The 7,047-nt window shown below is 38.1% G+C and overlaps 1 pseudogene; it reads right to left on the bottom strand.

Moving 5' to 3' along the window:
* Window positions 1-6,422: 6,422 nt before the first annotated feature.
* On the bottom strand, window positions 6,423-6,956 carry LOC149038986 (protein CFDP2-like; annotated as a pseudogene).
* Between the last annotated feature and the right edge of the window lie 91 nt (window positions 6,957-7,047).

The raw sequence follows: 7,047 nt of genomic DNA, 5'->3' as shown, positions 1-7,047 counted from the left end.
GTTTTAAAAGATGGCTTACCCGTTACTGGATCTGTTTGGGTTAAGCGAAAGTGTTCTGACTACGTAACTATTGAACGGGAATCCCCATGTCTTACATTCTTGTTAACCGCATTCTTGTTAACTTAGTAACGACATAAAAATTTGGCCTGTAGAAAATGACCTTGAACTATTAGCCAACAGGATGAGAGAAAGCCTTTTTGTCCTGTGTACTTGTCACATTTTGCGTCGGGCTTTTAGATAGCTTTTCTGCAAGCTGAAGTTACATGAAGACCATCTCTGCAGAAACATATCAAGACTAGTGGGTAAAATCTGTAATCCTTTGTGGGCATATTACATCCTCTGTCTTAGTTCACTTGTCTCTGAACTTAGCACAGTCACTTGAATATTATGATAGAATTAAAAATAGTCGTGTAAAATCTGACATCCACTATAGATCAAAAACCAAACTGAAACGTACGCAACTTTGGGAGTGAAATTGCATGTGACATCTATAGTATACTACCAAAGTAAGGCCTTGTGCACTAAGCTGGAAAACCGGACGTGGCGACGCTAACAATTAGGAGTGACACAAACGATACACTTGGTTGATAATCTCACTTACAGAAAAGCGTAAATCACTGACTTCGTCGCTCTGAAGATTATATGATAAATATTATTCATATAACTTATTTCACTATAAAAAATAAATTAAAACTTCTACTATTTATTTCTGAGTGGACTGTTTTTTTCTTAATCTTTTTTTATTTCTGCAATGAATATGAAGTAAGAGTATAATTATTACAAAATGAACCTTTCATTATAAATCAGTTGACTTGATTTTCCATAAGAAATTTTAAAATCCAAACTTATGTATTTCATCATCTTAGTCTTTGATATTGCCCGTGACGGAGTAGTCAATAGTGCAGATGAACAGTTTACCCTCTTGCGTCATGATTATTTTGCCAGTCGTGTGCTTTGAGGCATGTCAATTTACCAGGAGACCAGCATTACGGTTGCCATGTACTATTTAACCCTTTCCTAAGGCTTGTATGATTATCGACATGTGTTTGCGTGATCTGCGGGTAAACGTGCTTATTGGATTACCCAGCGATGATTCTGCATGCTGTTTATAGCTTATTTCTTTACTTGAGAACGTTGATCGTGCCATGGTTGTGCAATGAAGCAATAAAGCTCAGTTTGGCGACAAAAAAGAATTGGGAGGAGCGGGGAGGAGCAGGCTGAGGATTACCATCATATGGGGAAACGGAAATGGGTTAAAACATAGTTTCAGCCGGGCAGGTCCTGATTTACATTCCTCAGGAGATTTCATTCCTTGCAGCATGTTGTCGTAAACGGACACCATTCCAGATGTTGTTACAACAGGGAAGCTAAAAGGAAGTTAAAAATCACGGTATATCGAGTTTTTCTGGAGTCGTTAGGACTTTTCTGCTAATTAGAAGGAAACCTCAAAAAAGTTTTGAGCGTTCAGGCAACTACAGCTGCGAAGGACACTACGGCAATCAAATACTATAGAGACACGACTAAACAGAAAGGGGACAAGGATAATCAAGAATGGAGAGGATTATATAAATAAAAAGACTAAAATCGACAAACTTAAGTGAAAAGTTCACACGTTCAATGCATGAAGTAGCTTCATAATCAAATCTGAGAAGAAAAGGCACGTCACAGAACAGAGAACAAAATTAGTAAACTAGGATGAATGAAGTGTAACACTGGTGTTCGATTCACTAATGTGTTGTAAGTTTCTTTTCTGTCATCTGCGGTTTGGGCTTTCGATACGGTAATGACAAGCTTGCTCAGTCTCGACATTTTTCCGAAAGGAGTTCGCAATGTGTTCAGTTGTAAAAGGCAGAGTAAAGCTCTTTGAGACCAAGACAAAAAACAGACAAGAAACCAATAACTTAGCGAAGGTGTTAAATGACAAGGTCCTCAACAAACAAAAAACACAAGACCAGAGGCTTAAGATAATTATCTCCTTGATTATTACTTCCGATCAGGCAGGTAGAGTGCATTCTCACAAGCGATGATGAGATCATTTCACTCAAGTTATTTCTAGATGTAATATAAAAACGCGGAAATAAGTTTCAAAAGTGCAAGACATGTAAAAAAATTCTCAAATGACAGAATGTAAAACGGGAACACGCAAATTTTCATGGTCGTCCCATAAAATACCAATGGTCTACGTTACTCTGATGGAATTTTTCCGGCCTTTTAAATGAACTTCTGTCAACTTGTTTGTCAAGCAAATATAGAACCGATCCGCAGTTATGAACAAAACTGAACTAGTATTTAAAAAAGGCTAAATAAATAGGATCGGTTCTATATTCGTTTCTTCAGCCGCAGTGCACACATATGATTTTCTTATGTTTAAAGCCATTGTTTGTCAAGGTTACTATCAACACGGAAAAATGAAAGCTACTTAAATTTGTATTGTCATTTCCTCTTGTTGCATCTCGATGATTACAAGCGTTTACTTAACTAATTACGTAAAACAGGAAGCCAGTTGTTTTATTTTCTCGTGATAAAAAACAAACAAATGTAACATCCTGTTATTATGTTACGGCCTCGTATGAGCTGGAAAGTTGCTCTATTTTAGTTAAATTCTGATTTTCTAAAAATGGAATTTTTTCCATGCACACTGCTTTAAAAAGCTAGCTCTAGCTAAGGTTTTTGCAGTTTTCAAAGTCGCAACTGACAGAGCCCAAAGAAGACGAAGTATTGCTATATGAACCGATCAGAAAAAATGCACTCAAATTTGAAGGTATGTTCTTTATTGCTTCACTGTATGCTTTCTACAAGGTTTCTACTTTTGACTCATAAATATTTTTTGTAACTACTCCGGTATCTATCTAAAAATATTTTTAAGAATTGTGCTAGCAAATAAAGTGTACGAAGGAAACTGAACGTTGAAGCACATTTTCGAAAACAGACCTCCGTCGCAAATCTACTTGCTGCAAATTAGTAAAGCAAACAATTGAGCTATTCATTACAAGCTGTATCATAATAAACTGAAAAGTATTTTATGTAAATATCTTAGATGTCTGACTTCAATGAAAAATATGTTCAAGCTAATTCAGTGTTTTGCGATCATTTCATAGAGTTCTAGTATCCTTTACACGCACCGTAATTTATCATATTTTTGAAATTTTAAGGTTTTAATTCACTATGCAACCACGTCAGCTGTGTGGTAATTTGTTTTAACCGTGCACAAATAACTGCCATTACGATTGACCACAACTAACACCACCACAACCACTGTATCCAGTATTCTAATTTGAAGCATTATACGGGTAAATCAGTTTGAAATACCACTCTATTTTGTAGCTACAGCTGACTGAATCAAATAACAAAGTAAAAAAAGGGAAGCTGAAAACAAACACGATCATACCTTTGTGAAGGTTAATAAAGACACGTTTCCATCCATTGCTATATTCATAATCTTAAAATCCAGTTATCGTCTTGAAGGATCCATAAGCATCATATTGATGCTTATGGAGATGAAGTATACATTTATCGTCAAGTTTTCTTTAGTGATAATGATTTTCCTTTGAATTAAAAATTAGGAAGTCCGTACTTGGTTCCATTAGCGCCATTAGTGAGTAAATATAACTTTGAAGGGGTTAATATTCAGGCATTGCCTCTATCGTTTATTTATTATAACCGAGTTTTTCAGCAAAAACACATTCACTCTTGTTTAAAACCACGATAATGCAAACTCGATTGAAAATTATCTAGTATGTACTGATTCGTACTAATAAATGGAGCATTTTTTCTCTAGTTTGTATGGCAAATATCAGGGGTCAATTTCAAATCAGATTAAGGTTATTTCCCACCTTCAGAGGACGAAAACTTCGATTTTTTTTTCATTTATTTGAATAAACTGAATTCAAACATTCAGCCTAACGTTTCCATAAAAAAGATTGTGACATCTTTTGTGATATCTTTAAAAGCATACGGGTTATTTAGAAAAAACGTATTTTCAAATAAAAGTTAATAAATCAGGAAGGTGCCATAATCTCGGGCCTGGGTGAATCGCCTGGGGGAATTTTCGCGGCAACCGCTTTAGATGGGGCTCGTTTTTCATGTCGTTTCCATATTTTGTTTACATCGCCCATTTACAAAATTCACAACTGGAAGCTTAAGGAAAAAACTTTGCTCGTGGAAAAATCAGAGCAGAAGAAATTCCTTGGTAAAAAAACGAAAAAGATGCCTTGTGAATAAGACTGCGCAGCCATTTTGCTCGTGCTGCTGCATCCGATACCCGATAAATTCAATAGAAGAACCTTTGGTCGTTTCACGCCTTACCGGTTCTTGACACCTTAAAAGAAAATTCGCTTGAATTATATTTTCATCGTAACTGCAGTTATTAAGCGTTCTTCTGATGTATGGTTTGCAAGAATTTTAGTGAAACTAGTGCGCGTACGAATTTTTTCCCCAAGGACATTTGCGAAGGTGGGAAGTAACCTTAAATGTCTGAACGAAAAGAAAGCTGGACGTTATAGCTGACCGCTTAACTGATGCCAAGATAGCTAGTTTTGCTAAATACTCAGGATAGGGTCTCTGTCGTGGATGTTATATTTCATATCTCTATTCATAACGTCTAAGTGGGGGAAGCGGAGACCAACATGTGACCTGTTGCAGGCCAGTTAAGTGGATCAGTCGGTAGTGCTTCTTTCGTGTGGGTTAAAACATTTTTAATTTTATCAGTAACTGATTTACGTGTTGGAAAGTTGATTTCTCCTTTACTTTACATTTTGTCTTTTAGCTATTTTGTATAGAAATAGTTCTCTGCGTAACCTTGTTTCAAGCCTTCAACTTCACCGCACCCTCTCCTACCATCCGTAAGAAGCTTCAATGGCCTCCACGAGCAGCTCATCATGAAAAGAAATCCATCGACTTGCCAGTCATCGTTAGTGCTAACATTAGCAGCGGGCGGCAGTTGTACAACCATGCGCGCGAAAATAGAGTGCGCCGGGCATTAGGATGTCAGACCGGCAGCACAGTAATGAAACCTTGTGGTACCCGTATGGTTGTGACCGTCACGTGTAGAAAAAAAAGTATAACGTGCATTGGAAGGGGAGTTATTTCGCCAACTTGTATAACTCAAAGTACCTATTATCATGAATGTGGTCAAGTGTTTGATACAGCTTGTTTATGTAAAAGTTAAACAAGAATAAACGGTACTGTCATATATTGTAACAAATACAAATGTTCGTACAAAATCTAAGCATAATAAACACGTCAGTGCGTTCTGGGCGGAAAAATGTTAAACATTACTGCTCTAACTTTTATAGATTTATAGTTGTTATACGACACTTTTAGAAATATACCCTGTGACAGGCTATCTATAAGCTGAGTTAATAAATAAAGTCCACTGCTGTTGGGCAGAAAATTCCAAACATTGTTTCCCTAATGTTGTAGATTTATATTCATTATGTAACATGTGAGATGCGATAGCAAGTTAATAAACGTTTTTAAGAACATCAGGGAATTCTCTATAGTTTTTTGTTTGTTTGATTTATTTACCTGGGCATATATACATAATAGAAAGTGCATTTTTTCAGGTCTGATTTTCTCTCTGTCCGTACTCGCAAGCAATTTAAGTCTTGCTGCCGATTATAGGGAACTCTTGTGAATTTTGTCCATGACCCGGAGACCTTTGTCATTGGGAATAACAGTATAAAGAGATGTAATATCCATAGTGATTGTTCTGGCCAAGGAAATTAAAGTCACGAAAAATTTCAAGTACGCGAAATGTAAGTCCTTCATGTAAGATGGTAAAGTTTTGACGATAGGTGCCATAATTTTGTCTAAATAGCTGGAAATAAGTTCGGTGGGACATCTGCAGGCAGAAACGATGGGTCGACCTTGCTTCTCTCCTCTCCTGAATTTTCCTCACGTGTTGTCTCCTATCCATAGCTTGCTCTGCTTTTTTGACCTTCCAATAACTTTCTCTGCAGCATCTCTGTACGTCACCAAGATCTTGTTGTGCTCTTCCTCTGAATCTTCTGTATCTCCTAGCCCTTGAAACCTGTTCTTCACTTCAATGTTATATCTCCTCCTGATCTCTTCACTTCTTAGCTTAGATACGTCAAACCTTACCCTTGCTTTCTTCTTCCCATGTGCCTTTGCCAACTTCATTCTAATTCTGGTTCGCACCAGGTAGTGGTCACTATACACGTCTGCTCCTCTCATCACTTTCGTGTCCGGAATCGATGCTCTCATGCATCCATTCACCAAGAAATGGTCGCTCTGGTCGACAGTCTTCCCATCTAGCGACTTCCAGGTCAGCTTATGGATCTATTTATGTGGGAAAACTGCTTCAGTTACAACTTATCCATTCGTACGTACCACAGAAGTCACATAACCTTTCCCCATTGTCATTCATAACTCCAAAACCAAATTTCCCCGGTACCTCCTCTTTAGCTGTTAATGTTATTACTCCCTATCTTAGCGTTCAGATCTCCCATGACCACACTCATATCATGACTACTGCAACTTCCAAGAGAATCTTGCAGCTAGTTGTAAAATTCATCCTTTTCCTCATCCGTCACATCTTTCTTGGTGCGTGTGTTTGTATCACCGTTAGCTTTTTGTGTTTTAAGTAGAATCGTACCTTAATGATCCTCTTAATGATTGCATGGCATCCATTCCATAAGGCTCTATTTGCCCTCACACTCATCATGATGGCGACTCCTCCTTATTGCACTTCCTCATCTCCCGCGTACACCAGCCTCTTACCACTTTGCAGTGTTCTTGATCCCACCCATTTTCATCTGGTCTCGCTTATCTCTAGCACTTCAATTCCACACCCTGCCATCTCTTTGGCCCCTTGCACTGTTCGTGTTGCCTCCGCCATGGTCCTTACGTTCCAGCAACCGATGATGGCCTGTTTTCAGGGGCTACTATGGGCCTTTCAGCCTTTGGGCTTCCCTCCGGCTTTGGCCCCAGCAGCGTCATTGCCGGTTTGAGTTGTGTCGTCAATGCATCCAGTTTCTGTCACATGTTGGAGGACCAGGGGATCACTCTTTGTCTGGTCTCTACCCT

The sequence above is a fragment of the Pocillopora damicornis genome, chromosome 10 (genome assembly GCF_964200805.1).
Source record: "Pocillopora damicornis chromosome 10, jaPocDami1.2, whole genome shotgun sequence".
Taxonomy (NCBI): Eukaryota; Metazoa; Cnidaria; class Anthozoa; order Scleractinia; family Pocilloporidae; genus Pocillopora; species Pocillopora damicornis.
Note: the sequence above shows the minus strand (reverse complement) of the source record. Positions and strands in the feature narration are given on the sequence as shown.